This window comes from Chiloscyllium plagiosum, unplaced genomic scaffold, assembly GCF_037043375.1.
Source record: "Chiloscyllium plagiosum isolate Xiang-an unplaced genomic scaffold, Cpla_swu_hap1 HiC_scaffold_7, whole genome shotgun sequence".
Taxonomy (NCBI): domain Eukaryota; kingdom Metazoa; phylum Chordata; class Chondrichthyes; order Orectolobiformes; family Hemiscylliidae; genus Chiloscyllium; species Chiloscyllium plagiosum.
The window spans coordinates 48,494,795-48,513,516 of record NW_028270145.1 but is presented as its reverse complement, the minus strand read 5'-3'; the positions used below and the strand labels follow the sequence as shown (position 1 = coordinate 48,513,516).

At 41.4% G+C, this 18,722-nt stretch overlaps 1 protein-coding gene across 1 annotated transcript in view; it reads left to right on the top strand.

Moving 5' to 3' along the window:
• rbm45 (RNA binding motif protein 45) overlaps positions 1–17,381 on the top strand; it is a 109,601-nt gene extending 92,220 nt beyond the window's left edge. Inside the window, exons 10-11 of the transcript XR_015757662.1 lie at positions 10,152–10,271; positions 11,348–17,381. The gene's annotated coding sequence lies outside the window, so the exon portion shown is untranslated. The remainder of the gene's footprint in view (positions 1–10,151; positions 10,272–11,347) is intronic.
• Positions 17,382–18,722: the final 1,341 nt, after the last annotated feature.

The following is an 18,722-nucleotide window of genomic DNA, read 5'->3' as shown; positions in this document are numbered from 1 at the left end:
TCAAACTAAAAGAAGGAATATAATAATGAAAAGATGTGACTGATTAAATGGTTGGAGAATGTAAAAAAAGGAAAAGAATAAACAGAAGAATTAATGAGGAGGGAAAAGTTAGAGTACAGGATAAACCTAGCCAGAAATCTAAGAACAGATAGTAAGGATTTCTATAAATATTTAAAGAAGAGTTAACAAAGTGAGTATTGGTCCTCTAGAAAATGAGAATGGAAAATGATGAAAATGGAACAGGAATTTTGCACTTCATTTGACTACAGTGAATACAAGTAATATCCCAGAAGCAGTGATAAATCAGGAAATAGAAAGGAGGGAGGAAGAACGCCTAAAAATTGCAATCAAAGAAGTGCTAACGAATAAGTTATTTGAGCTGAAGGCTGACAAATGCTTGGGTCCTGTTGGACTTCATTCTAGGTTCTTAAAAGAAGTGGCCAGTAAAATAGTTGTTGCATTGGTTTAAAGCTTCCAAAACCCCTTTGATATGGGAATGGTCCCATTATATTTGGAAGATAGCAAATGTTCAAAAAGAGAGGGAAACAAAGCAGGAAGCTGTAGGCCAGTTAGCTTATCATCTAGGGATGTTTGAAGCCATTATTAAAGACGTTGTAGGACAATTTGGATAAGTTCGAAGTAATCCAGCAGAGTCAACATGGCTTTGTGGAAGGGAAGACCTATTTGACCAAGCATACTGGTTGAATTCTTTGAGAAGGTGTCACATGTCTCTGTACTGCACACGATTTCCAGAATATATTCAATAAGGTGCTACATCAAAGGTTGTTGCACAAGATGGTGGTGTTGTGGTAGCATATTGAAATGAGTAGAAGATTGGCTGGATAACAGGAATCAGAACTGGCATAAATGGTTCTTTTTCAGGTTGGCAAGATGTAAACATGGTGTGCCACAGGGTTCAGTGCTGGATCCTCAATTGTTTCCAATTTATACAAATGACTTTGGATGAAAGTCTGAAGGTATAGTTGTTGCATTTGATGGTGACATAAAAATGAATAGGGGAGCAAGTTGTGAAGGGGACACAAGGGAATTAAAGTTATAGACAGATTGTGAATGGACAAAAATATTGGTATATGGAGTTTAATGTGGGAAAATGTGAAAATGTTCATTAGGAAAGAAAAATAAAAAGGAAGCGTAATATCTAAATGTTGAGAGATTGTAGAGCTTTAAGATGCAGAGGGATCTTGATGTCCTTGTGCATGAATCTCAAAAGCCTAGTGTGCAAGTAGAGCAAGTAATTAGGAAAGTTAAAGAACTTGTGAGTGGAATTGAATACAAGAATAGTAAGGCTATACTGAACACATCTGGAGTAGTGTGCCAGTACTGATGGCCATGTTTAATAATTTTGAAGCAGTCCAGAGAAGCCTTACTAGATTAATACCTGGAATGGTTGACCTGTGTCAGGAAGACAAATCAAACAGATTAGGCTGAATCTGCTGGAATTGAGAAGAGTAGGAGATGACTTGGTTGAAACATGTTAAGATCCTTAGGGATTTTGACACTCTAGATGTGGAGAGGATGCTTCACTTTATGGAAGAAGATAGAACTAGGGGTCAGTGTTTAAAAATCAGGCTTCACGCATTTAGAACAAATGAGTCAGACATTTTCTTTGAGGATTGAGAGTCTTACGAATTCTCTTCCTCAAAAAGTAGGAGGAGCCAAGTCTTTCAATATTTTTGAGAGATTCTTGTTAAGAAAAGGGATAAACTTTTTGGGGTCGTTGAGAATGCAGATTTAAGGTTACAGTCAGATCAGCCATTAATGTATTGAATGGGCTTGGGTATGGGCTTGTATAAGCATGGGGTTCAGGAATTAACCTTAACAGAAAGCTGGAGGAAAGTGGAAAGTTATCTATTTCTTTCATATTTTAAAATATATTTTAAGTTATTCCATTGATCAATATAGAAATTTGGTACCGTAAATAGTACAGGTTTTTTTTCAAATGAGGAGGATCCTACAGAACCTAACTACAACCTTTACTTTGGCTTCATTGGGAAAATGTGATGTGCTAAAGTTGTTTCACTTAAGTTGTAGTTGTATCATTGAACATGACTCTTTACAAGTCCTCACTTAAAGAAAATGCTAGAATTAAAAAATATCGACTTGAATACCATTTCATTGTTTGATCTAATTGCATTTAAATTATTAAAAGTGTTATGCTATGTCTTACTGAAGTTGGCCAAGACACGTACCTTGCTTTCGGAATTTGTGGGAGTGAAGAAATTACAGGTAGCTACTGAACTAAGCTATGACTATGGGAAACTTTCAAAAGGGCTGAGATTTGAGCAGAGAAGAAGGCAAACTGTAACACTGAAATAAGTAGTGAAAATAAATGAACAAATCATAGAACTAATTGGTTACTGGAGAAATATCCAGGTGAAAGTGAGGATTGCAAATGCTGGAGATCAAAGTAGAAAAGTGTGGTGCAGCAAGCAAGGAGCAGGAGAGTCGACATTTCGAGCATAAGCTCTTCATCAGGAATGATGGGTGGCCCAAGGAGGCTGAGAGATAAATGGGAAGGTGGTGAGGCTGTGGGTAAGGTAGCATAACATGCGATAGGTGATGGTGATAGGAGGGTGGAGCAGTTAGGTGGGAAGGAAGATGGACAGGTAGGACAATTCAAGAAAACTGGCGAGTTGGAAAGTTGGATCTGGGATAAGGTGGAGGGGAGGAGAAATGAAGAGACTGTTGAAATCTACATTGGTCCTGTGTGGTTGGAGGGTCCCAAAGTGGAAGATGAGGCGTTCTTTCTCCAGGCGTCAGGTGGCTAGAGTTTGGCAGTGGAGGAAGCCCAGGACTTGCATGCCCTTGGTGGAGGGGGAGTTGAAGTGTTCGGCCACAGGACAGTGAGGTTGTTTAGTGCGTGTCCCAGAGATGTTCTCTGAAATGTTCCGTAAGTTGGCAACCTGCCACCCCAGTGTAGAGGAGACCACATTGAGAGCAGTGGACACAGTAGATGACGTGTGGAAGTACAGGTAAATCTCTGTGGGATGTAGATGGATCCTTTGGGGTCTTGGATGGAAGTGAGGGGAGAGGTGTGTGCGCAGGTTTTGCATTTCTTGTGGTGGCATGGGAACGTGGAGGGTGGGTTGGTGGGGACCATAGACCTAACAAGGGAGTTGCGGAGGGAATGATCTGTGTGGAAATATCTCAGTAAATGATTTAACTAAGTGCAAGAATCAAGACCTGGCTGAAATGTTACAAAAAATGAAAATGCAACACAGTGTAAAACATAAATGATTGTGAAGCACTGATAATCCAGTGGATTTGACTTTCTATAGTATTCATAGCTAACTTTGGTTCTCAAAGCTAACTTTAGTATTCCTTCTGCACCAATGATGCATTATTAATGTTTGTCACACTAAATATATCATTGAATCACTGGTGATTAGCTCAAAAACTGTATCATTAAACACTACACTTATGAATACTTGAAATAATGCATAAATTGTTTATACCTTGAGCTATGTACTTCTGTCCACACAGCATTAAACGGAGATGAAATGGATCTTATGTATTTGAAGGCACTAGAGGGTTTTTTTGTATGAAAATGCAAAGTTTTTACTAAAGACTATTTTAGTGAGATTATTTTCTTTAAAGAAAATCAATAGTTTTCTAAGTGCCAATATCCCTTGGATGTTGAGAATGTGTTTGATCAGGTGCAATGAGCCTTCTTATTAGAAATACAAATTTCTGTTGGGGATTTCAGCAGTTATTATCTATAGAAACATGGAAGATATGAGTAGGAGAGACCTTAGAATGCAAGTTCATAGTTCCTCGACGTAGGCACTGTCGTGTTTGAAACCAGGTGGACCTCATTGACTATGAGATTTTTGATTGGCCCAGGTTAATAGCCCAATCAGGAAGCCCTGACTGACCAATATTGACAGAGGATTTAGCATCTCCTCAGTTCAGGTGGCTGACTCTGAGCTGGCTGACGACAGCCTGTATACTATGCACAACTAAATAAGGGGTGAATTAGTGACAGACCAGTGCCTCTGCAGTTCTTTTCAGACAGGGTAGTGAAGAAGGTGCTTGGTATGCTTGCCTTTAGTGGTCAGTGTATTTGAGTTTAGGAGTTGGGAGGTCATGTTGTATTTTAGAATACTGCATTCAGTTCTGATCTCCCTGCTATAGGAATGATGTTGTGAAACTTGAAAGGGTTCAGAAAAGATGTACAAGGATGTTGCTAGGATTGGAGGGTTTGACTTATAGGGAGGCTGAATAGGCTGGGGCCATTTTCCCTGCAGCATCCAAAGCTGAGGGGTGATCTTAGAAGTTTATAAATCACAAGGGGCATGAATAGGGTTAAATTGCCAAGGTCTTTTCCCCTGGGTAGGGGAGTCCAAAACTAGAGGTCAGAGGGGAAAGGTTGAAAAGGGACCTAAGGGGCAACTTTTTCACACAGAGATTGATGTGTGTATGGCATATGATGCAAGAGGAAATGGTGGAGGCTGGTATAATTACAACACTTAAAAGACATCTGGATGGGGACATGAATAGGAAGGGATTGGGAGATATGGGCCAAAGTCGAGAGTGTGTTGCTGGAAAAGCACAGCAGGTCAGGCAGCATCCTCGGAGCAGGAGAATCGACGTTTCAGGCCAGAGCCCTTCATCAGGAATGGGCCAAATGCTGGTAAATGGGACTAGATTAATTTAGGATATCTAGCTGGTTGGCATGGATGAGTTGGACCAAAGGGTGTGTTTCCATGCTTTACAGCTCTATGACTATATTTGAGCTTGCTTCCTTATTCAATGTGATGAGTGATTATCAAGTTCAGTACCCTAATCCTACCCTTTCCCCATATCCCTTGATCATTTTATCCACAACAGCTGTATTTATCATCTGAGTTCTACCCACACAGATTCTATATTGAGCTATAGAAATATCTTCTGTCAAGATTGTGTTTATATCTTCTTTAACCAGTAATGCAACTTCACCGTCTTTCTTTTTTGCTTCTCCCCTGTGCAACAGAGCCAACTGTGGTGCAATGAATTTGGCTGTTGCTGTTTTCCCTTGAAACTCTGTTCCCCTCAATGGCACCCAAAACAATATATCTGTTTTTCAAGAGAATGGCCACAGGGGATTTCTGCATTGTCTGCTTAGATTTCTTAACATGCCTGGTGGTCACCCATTTCCTTTCTGCCTGTGGAATCTTACCCTGTGGTCTGACCACTTCTCTGTATGTGTTGTCCACAATTACCTCAGCTTCACAGATGCTCCACAGTGTCTCCAGCTGCCACTTGAGCTCCAAAAACTGAGCTTCCAGGAGGTGCAGCTAGAGACATTTCCTGCAGACGTGCTGGTCCTGAGTACTGGAAATATACCCGGATTCTCACATAGAGCAGGAGAAGCACGCTACAGTTTTCAGCTATCCTGCTTGAATTACCCCTTCAAAATAAGCCTTTTGGAAGTTGCTTGGTATCAAATAAGATCACTTGTTTCCTGTTTGTTGTTACTACAGTGTACAGCTCTTAGAAACTATAAACCATGAGGACACATTTCCCATACTGCTTCACTGTGATACCAACTGTGAGGGCACTCTTCTGAGACCTATATGTCAATACTAATTTGTATGTATCTGTCCCTTGCTGTTAAGTTAGTTATGCAATTAAAAATGACAAATTTAAAGTTATGACCTTAAGTAGGGTTTTAACCTATGATTTTGAAATTGTCTTTTATTGGACAAGTTAAGGATTTTGAACTTTAGAGGTGCAGGCTAATCAGACTATGCCTCTTATATCTCAATAACTAAATCTAACTCTCTGTCCTTAGCAAGATTCATCACCAATTATCAATAGGTTGACTGAAGTCCATGGTCCCATTGTTTTAAGAATGCATATTCTTCTGTGTTTACTTTTTTTTTCAAACTTATCTATCCTGACTCACCTTGCTGGAACTGAATTGGAAAAATCCTCTAATTCATGTGGATTTTCACATGGCTACAGTTTAATTGATGCAGTGGTCAAATGGGACTGCCCTCCCCAACTGCCTGTGCTTACTACTCTACATTTGTATCAAATAAAATTATAAGATGTCAACAGTACAGAAAGAACCAATTCAGTCCTTCAAGTTTCTGCTAGTTCTCTGCAATTTAGTTGAGTAATTCCTCTTCCTGCCTTTGTTGTAGTGTGAATGGAATGGAGCAAGAAGTTTTGTCATTTTTAAAAAATGTATTCATTTGTGGGATGTGAGTGTCACTGGCTGGCTAGCATTTATTGCCCGTTTCTGGTTACTATTGAGAAGCTGGTGTTGAGCTGCCTTCTTGAACTGCTGCAGTCCACCTGCTGTGGGGTGACCCACCAAGCCATTAGAGAACGAATTCCAGGATTTGATCCAGCGACTGTGAAAGAACGGCGATATATTTCCAAATCAGGATGGTGAGTGGCTTGGAGGGGAACTTGAAAGTGGTGGTGTTCTCATATATCTACTGCCCTTGTCCTTTTAGATGGAAATGGTCGTGGGTTTGGAAGGTGCCTTCTGAGTCTCTTTGAATTTCTGCAGTGCATCTACACATCTATACTGAGTGTCCATGGTGGATGTAGTGCCATGTCTTCCAAGAGGACCAGTTCCACAACAGAACACACCAGATAGTGTCCTTCTTTAAAGACCACAATTTCCCCTCCACGTGGTTGATGATGCCCTCCAGCGTATCTCATCCAGATCCCACACCCCTGCCCTCGAACCTCATCTCTCTAACCACAAGGTCAGAATCCCCCAGACCTCATCTTCCACCCACCAACCTCCGTATACATTGTATCATCCTCCGCCATTTCCACCACCTACAAATGATCCCCACCACCAAAGATACATTTCCCTCCCACCCCTATCCGCTTTCCATAAAGACCATTCTCTCTGCGACTCCCTTGTCACATCCACACCCCCCCACCAACCGATCCTCCCTCACCTTCCCCTGCCACAGCAGGAATTGCAAAACCTGCATCAGCATGTCTTCCCTCACCTCCATCCAAGGCCCCAAAGGAGGGCCTCTCTCAAAGTTTTACCTGCAGTTCCACACATGTCATTTACTGTATCCGTTGCTACCAATGCGGTTTCCTCTACATTGGGGAGACAAAATGTCTAATCGCAATGGGCTTCAGAGAGCATCTCAAGGACACCTGCAGCAACCTGCCCCCCCCCCCGTGGCTGAACACTTTAACTCCCCCTCCCATTCTGCCAAGGACATGCAGTTCCTGGGCCTCCTCCATCACCAAGCCCTAACCACTGATGCTTGGAGGAAGAACGCCTCATCTTCCATCTTGGGACTGTCCAACCACATAACATCAATGTGGATTTAACCAGTTTCCTCATTTCCCCTCCCCCCACTTTATCCCAGTTCCGACCTTCCAACTTGGCACCGCCCTCATGACCTATCCCACCCCCTCGGCTCACAGCCTCATTCCTGATGAAGGGCTTTTGTCTGAAATGTTGATTCTCCTGTTCCTCGGATGCTGCCTGACCTGCTGTGCTTTTCTAGCACCACACTCTTGACTCTCCTCTCCAGCATCTGTAGTCCTCACTTTCACCTGGATGTAGTGCCAATCAAGTGGGCGGCTTTGTCCTGGATGGTGTCAAGCTTCTTGAGTGTTGTTGGGGTTGCACTCAATCAGGCTAGTGCGAATTATTCCATCACACTCCTGACTTGTGCCTTGAAGATGATGGACAATCTTTGGGGTGTCAGGAGGTAAGTTACTTGTTGCAGTATTCCTAGTCTCTGACCTGCTCTTGTAGCCACTGTGTTTATTAATTAGCTGAAAATGTGTTGCGGGAAAAACGCATCAGGTCAGGCAGCATCCAAGGAACAGGAGAATCGACATTTCGGGCATAAGCCCTTCTTCAGGAATGAGGAAAGTGTGTCCAGCAGGCTAAGATAAAAGGTAGGGAGGAGGGACTTGGGGGAGGGGCTTTGGAAATGCGATAGGTGGAGGGAGGTCAAGGTAAGGGTGATAGGCCGGAGTGGGGTGGGGGCGGAGAGGTCAGGAAGATGATTGCAGGTTAGGAAGGCGGTGCTGAGGTCGAGGGATTTGACTGAGACAAGGTGGGGGAGGGGAAATGAGGAAACTGGAGAAATCCGAGTTCATCCCTTGTGGTTGGAGGGTTCCCAGGCAGAAGATGAGGCGCTCTTCCTCCAACCGTCGTGTTGCCATGGTCTGGCGATGGAGGAGTCCAAGGACCTGCATGTCCTTGGTGGACTGGGAGGGGGAGTTAAAGTGTTGGGCTACGGGGTGGTTGGGTTGGTTGGTCCGGGTGTCCCAGAGGTGTTCTCTGAAACGTTCCGCAAGTAGGCAGCCTGTCTCCCCAATATAGAGGAGGCCACATCGGGTGCAGCGGATGCAATAGATGATGTGTGTGGAGGTGCAAGTGAATTTGTGGCAGATATGGAAGTGTCCCTTGGAGCCTTGGAGGGAAGTAAGGGGGGAAGTGTGGGCGCAAGTTTTGCATTTCTTGCGGTTGCAGAGGAAGGTGCCGGGAGTGGAGGTTGGGTTGGTGGGGGGTGTGGACCTGACGAGGGAGTCACGAGAGGGAGTGGTCCTTTCGGAACGCTGATAGGGGAGGGGAGGGAAATATATCACTGGTGGTGGGGTCCGTTTGGAGGTGGCGGAAATGGCGGCGGATGATATGTTGTACATGGAGGTTGGTGGGGTGGTAGGTGAGGACCAGTGGGGTTCTGTCCTGGTGGCGGTTGGAGGGGCGGGGCTCAAGGGCGGAGGAGCGGGAAGTGGAAGAGATGCGGTGGAGAGCATTGTCGACTACGTCTGACGGGAAATTGCGGTCCTTGAAGAAGGAGGTTGTACGGTTTTGGAACTGGTCCTCCTGGGAGCAGATGCGGCGGAGATGAAGGAATTGGGAATATGGGATGGCGTTTTTACAGGGGGCAGGGTGGGAAGAGGTGTAGTCTAGGTAGCTGTGGGAGTCGGTCGGTTGTTTATGTAATTAGTCCAGTTGAGTTTCTGATCAATGATAACCCCAGGCCATTGTGGGGGATTTGGTGATGTTATCACCATTTGATTATGAAGGAACGGTGGTGAGATTGTCTCTTATTGGTCATAGGCTGGCATTTGTGTGGCATGAATGTTAGTTGTCACTTGTCAGCCCAATCCTGGATATTGTCCAGATCTTGTTGCATTTGAACATGGACTGCTTTAGTATCTGAGGAGTCACTGAACATTAAACATTGTGCAATCGTTGGCAAATATCCCCACTTCTGACCTTCTGATGGAGAGAAAGCCATTGATGAAGTAGCTGAAGATAGTTGGGCCGAGGATAGTTGCCCTGAAAAACTCCTGCAGAGATGTCCTGGAGCTGAGAAAACTGACCTCCAACAACCACGTCCATCTTCTGATGTGTCAGGTATGACTGCAACGACCAGAGAGTTTTGCCCGTGATACCTATTGATTACAGTTTTGCTATGGTTCCTTACTGCCACAGTCACCCAAATGCAGCCTTTATGTTAAGAGTTGTCACTCTCTGGAATTCAGCTGTTTTGTCCATGTTTGAACCGAAGCTCTAATGAAGTCAGGCGCTGAGTGACCCTGGTGGAACCCAAATTGAGGATCACTGAGCAGGTACTACTTGATATCCCTGTTGATGACACCTTCCATCATTTACTGATGATCGTGATTAGACTGAGTGGTAAATCAATCCCTGCCTTCTATTTCGTATGTTGATCTTTACAACAGGCATTATTGATTCCACTTGCCAATACGGTTTATCTGTTTTGGAAGATAGAATTATTGAGTTGGTGCTGCTTGTCTTCCATTTTTGTAAGGTTAAATGTCAGTCTATTGGCCCTGCTCATTGTGTAACCTGAAACCTTTTCACTTACTGTTGATTTCCAGATTTGGATGGATTGGAGCATCAGCAGTGGAGTGGTTCAGGAATGCAATGGTGGTGGGGTAGAGCTGGGTAGTAGCAAACCTTTGGAAGCCAACTCAGTGACTGGGTGATGGTAAATGAGCAAGAATTGATAATGTACATAATCTTTCTCTATACTTTGTTAACTAAATATGCTGTGCTACTGAGTCTAGGCTGTATGTTATGTATGTATAAACCTGTCATGAACATGGGTCAGAACCCTAAAGTACTATGGATATTTTTAACTTTTAATTCCAAAATATATCATGTTTTAAAGGTAGCTGACCACAGCCAGAATAACTACAAATGTAAAATAAATGACTGGAGAGGAAGAGAGATCCATGGAATTCCACTCCAGAGGAAACTTCAAACAACAGCCCTTCAAAGGTTTAAAGAGGCAAGTCAAAACAAACTGGACTGTGATTTCATGCAACTACAAAGATAATGAGGGACTAAAATCACAATACTCAATAGCAGGTTGCCCTGTCAATCATGGTGATGGGGTATCCTCAACCTTCTTCCTCCACCTGAGAATTCCCCACACCTGTGGTTGACAGAGCCTTCAACCGTGTCTGACCCCTTTCCCACACTTCGGCCCTCACTGCCTCTCTTCCCACCCACAATACTGACAAGGTCCCTTTTGTCCCCACCATTCCACCAGTACCCGCATCCAAAGAATCATTAGCCGACGTTTTCGTCACATCCAGAGGGATGCTACCTCCTGTCATGTTCCTCCAAGACACCCTGGTCCACTCTTCCTCCACTCCCAATATCTCTCTTCCATGGCACCTTCCCATTCAATCGCAGAAGGTGCAACACCTGACCCATTTACTTCCTCCCTCTTTACTATTTAAGGCTCCAGACATACCTTCCATGACCAGCAGTGATTTACCTGCACTTCAGTCAATCTAGTCAACTGTATTCACTGCTCACAATGTGGTCTTTTCTACATTGCGAGACTAAATACAACTGGGTGACCCCTTTGCCGAGCAACTACAAATGACAGTGAAATTTCCTGTTGTCTGCTGTGTTCCCTGACCAGCAATTTATCTCATGCTTGCTGCAGTGAATCTCAGTACATGCTGGAAGAACAGTACCTCATTTTCCATTGTGGGATCCTGCAGCTTTCAGGACTCAGTATTGAGTTCAATAATTTTAGGACCTGAGCATCTTCTTCCATGATCTTACCCCAACACGTGCACACCAGACCCTGTCATCACATGGGTTGCTACCACAAACAGTCCATTATCAGCCACTAGTGGTCCCCATGAACAGCTATGGATTTCCCCAGGTTACAGTTTAGCTGTGCCTTTGCCTGTTCAACTGTTTTTCTGTCTCTGGGCTCCACGTATTGTTTCCTCTTCTACATACCCCAATCCATTTTCAGCATACATATGGACCTTCTCCTAACTACCATCAGTTCTGAGGAAGGGTCACTGGACCCAAAACATTAACTCTGTTTTTTCTCCACAGATGCTGCCAGACCTACTGAGTTTTTCCAACAATTTCTGTTCCAGTTTCAACTGTGCTAGACTGTACTGGTGCGACCGAATGTTCTCATGTGTGCCAGTTGGATTTGAGTAGGGTGCTGTGAAGGCTACAGTTGAAGAAATGTGCGCTCGTTATTCATGTGTAGTAAGTGAAGAACTCTCACTCATGAGTTCTGGAAGATAGCTAGCTCGAAGCCAGACTAAAGGAAAACAGGACAAGAGATGGACTCTCTGTCATCCTGAAAACCAATAACAGAATCTCAGAACTACAGAATCTCAACAAATCTCCAAACCTAGGGATTGTGAGACTGACTTTTCAATGACTAATGTCAATGTTACTGATGATCTCAATTACTACTGCTGCAATATTCAACTATCTGCACTTCTCAAACAGTTCAGAAACTAATCCACATTTTTCTTTTTTACACTTATCTTTATAGACTCTCCTCTTATTTCCAATATGTATGTATGCATGTATTGCATTTCTAGTTCTTTATGCATGTAGTAATTAATAAAATCGTTCTTTTTTGTAAATTCAAGAACGCGTGATTAGATTAGCTCCTTATAAAACATAAGTTCATGTTCATGGGAGAAAGGCAATCACAAGGGAAGGAATCATTTTATTGTAACCTTGTTGCAACTAATGGAGGGAATAGCCAGAAGGGGACCCAGTTCATCTCTCTTCTGCCAGAAGCTTAAGGATTCCCATCTGGAACCATGTAAACTGGAGAACCTTGCTGTCTTGTGTATTATCAGAGAGAACCGCAAAAGATAATCATAACTTTCATGGGTAAAATGGATGATTATTGCCCTGAATTGATACAAATCCTTTGTAGGCTAACAAGTGCCTATTAATAATGAGATGAAAATGAGTTGAAACAAATTTAAATATTCCTCAGTATCGATGATTGACAACATTGTTTTGGTTTAGTTTTAAATTGTGAACTTTATTAAAGCATTTTATCATCAAACTGTCTTTTAACCTGTTGTATACAAATACACCAGCTTATGCTATTATTTAAGTGTTCATGCTCATAGATATTTTGCATAAGTAGCTTGTTAATTCTCATTTTAGAGTGTTTGGAGTTTCCCACCACTTTGACATTTGCCACTCATTTATTGACACAATGTGTTTGCAAGTATGATTCTTAATTTGTTCAACTTCATAGATCATTGGGAGTGATTGAAGACCAGGAAATAACAGTGGTGATTTTCAAGATATCAAATCCTTTAGGAAGATGTTTCATTTTATTATCCTCAGTTATCAAGTTATTGCTTCCATTTTCCTTTTGTCAACATCTGCATTATTGCTGTTTCAAAGAATAGCCAAATTTTTGGAAATGAAGCACACTTTTGCAGATATGTCAGTAATGTCAAAATCGAAAGATCTTGCATTGTATTAAAAACTATTTACAGCACAAAGGTAGGCCACATGCTCGATTCTTATGATTATGCTTCACATGAACTTCCTCCCCCATTACTTCATCTAACTTCATCAAGATCTGATTCTGTTCCTTTTTTAAAAAAAATGAGGATTATGAGGTGTTCGACACCTGCAGCAGATGAGATTTCTGGAGGAGACAACAAAAATTAAAAAAAATGATCTAAATTTGCTCTGAAATTAAACATTAAGTACAACAACTGGATATCCAAAATCCTGAAGTAAAACATTTCTTTTCTGAACCTTAGCACGACTCTGTCAAACCATGATTTGACGTTTCAACTGTTACGTATGACGGTATGTTCATACTCAGAAGATAGGTGCTTTGGAAGCAAAGCTTATTTTTAATTAACAAACTTTAATTATGCTGCAAAAAGAACTGCGGAGCCAGAGCCAAAACGTCAGCTCTGATTTCTCTTGACAGATATTGTCAGACCTGCTGATCTTTTCCAGCAACTTTTTAACAGCCGAGGTAGTATAATGTTTTTATTATTTGTGGTTGAGAGAGAGAGATATTAGTCATAGATTCATAGAGATGTACAGCACGGAAACAGTCCAACTCGTCCATGCCAACCAGATATCCTAACCCAATCTAGTCCCACTTGCCAGCACCCAGCCCATATCCCTCCAAACTTTTCCTATTCATATTCCCATCCAAAGGCCTTCTAAATGTTGCCATTGTACCAGCCTCCACCACTTCCTCTGGCAGCTCATTCCATACACGTACCACCCTCTGCGTGAAAACATTGCCCCTTAGGTCTCTTATATCTTTCCCCTCTCATCTTAAACCTATGCCCTCCAGTTCTGGACTCCCCGCCCCCCAAGCAAGAGACTTTGTCTAAGGTCACCCTTCAGCCTCCAACGTTCCAGGGAAAACAACCCAGCCTATTCAACCTCTCCCAATTGCTCAAATCCTCCAACCCTGGCAACATCCTTCTAAATCTTTTCTGAACCTTTTCAAATTTCACAACATCCTTCCAATAGGAAAGAAACCAGATTTGCATGCAATATTCTAAAACTGGCCTAATCGTTTCCTGTACAGCTGCAACATGACCTCCCAACTCCTGTACTAAATACTCTGACCAATAAAGAAAAGCATACCAAATGCCGCCTTCACTATCCTATCTACCTGCGACTACACTTTCAAGGAGCTATGAACATGCACTCCAAGGTCTCTTTGTTCAGCAACACTCCCTAGGACCTTGCCATTAAGTGTTTAAGTTCTGCTAAGATTTGCTTTCCCAAAATGCAGCACCTCGCATTTATCTAACTTAAACTCCATCTGCCACTTCTCAGCCCATTGGCCCATCTGGTCAAGATCCCGTTGTAATCTGAGGTAACCTTCTTCGCTGTCCACTACACCTCCAATTTTGGTATCATCTGCAAACTTACTAACTATACCTCTTGTGCTCGCATCCAAATCATTTATATAAGTGATGAAAAGGAGTGGACCCAGCACCAATCCTTGAAGTACTCCACTGATCACAGGCCTCCAGTCTGAAAAACAACCCTCCACCACCACCCTCTGTTTTCTACCTTTTGAGCCAGTTCTGTATCCAAATGGCTAGTTTTCTCTGTATTCCATGAGATCTAACCTTGCTCACCAGTCTCCCATGGAGAACCTTGTCGAACGCCTTACTGAAGTCCATATAGATAATGTCCACTGCTCTGCCCTCATTAATCCTCTTTGTTACTTCTTCAAAAAACTCAATCAAATTTGTGAGACATGATTTCCCACACACAAAGCCATGTTGACTATCCCTAATCAGTCCTTGCCTTTCCAAATACATGTATATCCTGTTCCTCAACATTCCCACCAACAACTTGCCCACCACCGATGTTAGGCTCACTGGTCTGTAGTTCCCTGGCTTGTCCTTAGCACCCTTCTTAAGCAGTGGCACCACATTAGCCAACCTCCAGTCTTCTGGCACCTCACCTGTGAGTATTGATGATACAAATATCTCAGCAAGGGGCCCAGCAATCGCTTCCCACAGAGTTCTAGAGTCCACTGGATCAGATCCTGGGGATTTATTCACTTTTATGTGTTTCAAGACATCCAGCACTTCCTCCTCTGTAATATGGACATTTTTCAAAATGTCACTATCTATTTCCTTACATTCTATATCTTCCACGTCCTTTTCTACAGTAAACACTGATGCAAAATAATCATTTAGTCCCCTATTTCCTGCAGCTCCACACAAAGGCCACCTTGCTGATCTTTGAGGGGCCCTATTCTCTCCCTAATTAACCTTTTGTCCTTAATGTATTTGTAAAAACCCTTTGGATTCTCCTTAACTCTACTTGACAAAGCTTTCTCAGGTCCCCTTTTTACCCTCCTGATTTCCCTCTTCAGTATACTCCTACTGCCTTTATATTCTAAAGATTCATTCGATCTATCTTGTCTATACCTGACTTATGCTTCCTTCTTTTCCTTAACCAAACCCTCAATTTCTTTAGTCACCCAGCATTCCTTACATCTACCAGCCTTTCCTTTCATCCTTACCGGAATATACTGTCTCTGCACTCTCGTTATCTCAGTTCTGAAGGTTTCGCATTTCCAGCTGTCCCTTTAAGTGTGAACATCTGCCTCTAATTAGTTTTGAAAATTCTTGCCTAATACCGTCAAATTTAGCCTTCCTCCAATTTAGATCTGGTCTATCCTTTTCCATCACTATTTAAAACTAATAGAATTGTGGTAGCTGGCCCCAAAGTGCTCCCCCAACTGACACCTCAGTCACCTGCCCTGCCTTATTTCCCAGGAGTAGGTGAAGTTTGCACTTTCTCTAATAGGTACATCCACATACTGAATCAGAAAATTGTCTTGTACGCACTTAACAAATTCCTCTCCACCTAAACCCTTAATACTATGGCAGTCCCAGTCTATGTTGTACCATAAAACATAAAATATTGTTGGAACTGGAAGAGAGTTTAAGCTATCTTTGCTGAAGGATAGGCACCCAAAGAATGTACAACCATAGGAAGGATGAATGAGGTGCTCAATGGATTGAGAGAAAAAACACGTGAGAAAAAGAAAAGTATTAAGTGTGTAGCAATTGGAGGAAAATTAATATTTCATGATTGACTTAATTTAGTTGTAAACATACAGCAAAAATATATTTGTTGATTAATGTATTATTCTGCTTAAATATAGAGAATGCAGATCTTGATACTATAGCATCATGTGACATTAATTGGCAAAAACATGCAGCATGTGATTGTGAACACAGTAAAGTCAATGACCTAATGTTTTAAACTTATACCTGTAAGACTGAGAGTGTTCTGTTTTGTTTATATCTAGCTTGTGCATCCAGAATTCCAAGGCTGAATAAAGTTAAAAATCCAACAACACCAGGTTATAGTCCAACAGGTTTGTTTGGAGCACTAGCTTTCAGAGCGACGCTCCTTCATCAGCTGGTTGTGGACTATAAGATAATTAGACATAGAATTTATAGCAAAAGATTAGTGTCATGCAACTGAAATGATATGTTGAACAAACCTAGATTGTTGTTAAGTCTTTCACCTTCGAATGAGTTGCAGGTTTTGGTTCATTTATATGTAAATTCCAGAATTCCTTATAAGTCACATTCCCTCGATAACTTAAGGTTAAAAACTTATATTTAAAAAATGATATCTCAGCTCAGACAATGCATTAGAGTTTGTCTGTATTCTAACCTTGCGTCAGACTTGTTCTCTTTCCAAAGTAGGAGTTTATAAAATGTCACAAGGATTGACTGCCTGCAGATTTCTGGGATTTACATATTAATGAATTGAAACCTGCAACCCATTCTAAAAGATGAAAGACTGAACAGCAATCTAAATTTGTTCAAGATATTGTCTCAGTTGCATGACACTGTGGTCTTGTGCTATACATTCTGTGTCTTATGATTCTACACCACTAGCAACCTGACGAAGGAGCAGCGCTCCAAAAACTAGTGCTTCCAAATAAACCTGGTATAACCTGGTACTGTATTGTGAGATTTTTAACTTTGTCCACCCCAGTCCAACACCGGTACCTCCACATCAACCTTGAAAAAGACAGAGATTGTATACTCACAGCTTGTTAGCCCTTACCAAGAAATCATAACCACTGCATTGTTCTTGTATTGGTGTGTTAGAAGTAAACCAATTTACTAAACATTGCTTTTGTATTAGAGTTATCTTTGTAACAATGTGTTTACATTTGTAATTGTATAATCATTTATATTTTAACATATTCTGTACAACAATTTGTTGTGATTAATATTTACCTTCTGATCTTCTGTTTTAGTTTTGCTTTTAAAGTATAAAAGTGTAACATATACTCTTTCCAAGCATTCCATGCAAAGCCAGTCAGAAGACAGGTAACTCCAAATCTGAATTAATGGGAACTTCCCCAACATAAACAAAGATTGAGACAAGAGTTCAAAGGTATCAGTCTTTGCAAGCTGACTGCAAATGCCTTCCTTTTTCTTTAATAAAGAGATAAAGAGCATTTCAAACTATCCTGTTACCTTAGTGAAGTGACAATAATAAAAGTTGATGCATAGTATGCCCATAAAATTCCTACCTTGCTTTAATGGGTATTATCTGTAACCTGAGTAATGTTTCCTGATATACGGCAGTAGACTCTCTCCTGTTGCCTTATTTATTAAATTCTCAAATAATCAAACTAATATTGGGATTTCAGTTCAAATTCTGTAAGGCCCGCAAAGCTTACACTTACGTCAGACTAAGTAATGTAAGAACATCTAAATTAAGATTGTCATGCATAAATGTAAATTAATGTGGTAGATAAAGTTGGTGAACTGCAGGCACAAACAGCTACTTGAGGTATAATGTGTGATAATGGAAATCACACTCGAAAAGCAGGATTGTTAGTAAGTACTCCTGAGCAAGTTTTAGAAAGGGTCAGGGTTGTAATGAGCGAAGAGGATGTTCTGGAGGAATGAAGAGATAAATCTGTGAGAGGTGCTATCACCCCACTGGGTATATTCTATTATGGGCTATACTCTATCACTTGGTATACTGAGAAAGATATAGAAGAGCAAATTTGCAGAAACATTACAGAGAGGTGCAAAAATAAAAAAGTAGTAATAGTAATAATAAGGAACATAAATTATTAACATAGATTTTGGTAATAGTAGTAGTACAAAGATTGGAGAGGAGGAAGAATTTCTGTTCAGCTGAATTTTCTCGATCACAGTGGTCCTACCCTAATAGAGAAGGATACAATATTTTATCTGGTTTTGGAGTAGGAGGTGAGTCAATTTGATCAGATGTCTGTTGGATTACGCATAGGACACAGTGGTCATTTTATCATAAAGTTTAGACTAGCTTTAGAAAAGAGAAAGGCAAAGTATAATGTACAATACTTAATTGGAGGAAAAATAATTTTAAAGTGAAAACGTGAATTAGAATCAAAAGTTGGTGGGAAAAATTATAACGGAGCACTGACCTATCTTTAAAGAGCTTCAGGTTCCATTGAGGTACATTCCCATCAAGGGGAAGGGGAAGGTAGTCAAAACCAAAATCATCTGGATTACAAGAAGGATTGAGAGTATGATGGAACAAGAAAATGACATCTATGACAGTCTTATAACTGAAAACTAGGCTAAACACAGAAACTTCAAAGTGAAGTGATAAAGGAAACTAAAGTGAAGAGAGTTGAAGAAGGAACTGGCAGCTAACTTGAAAGGGAATGCAAAATTTTCCATCAGCATATAAATAGCAAGAGGTTAATAAAATGGAATTAGGGAATGAAAAAGGGATTTGTATGGAGACAGGGTGCATGGGTGAGCTACAAAATGAATGCTTTGCATCTGTTCTCACCAAGAAAGTGATGCTGCCAAATCCATGGTGAGAAAGAGGAGGTAGTTGAGATACTTGAGAGAGTAAACATTAATGAAGCAACTATATTAAAAAGGCCACTGTACTTAAA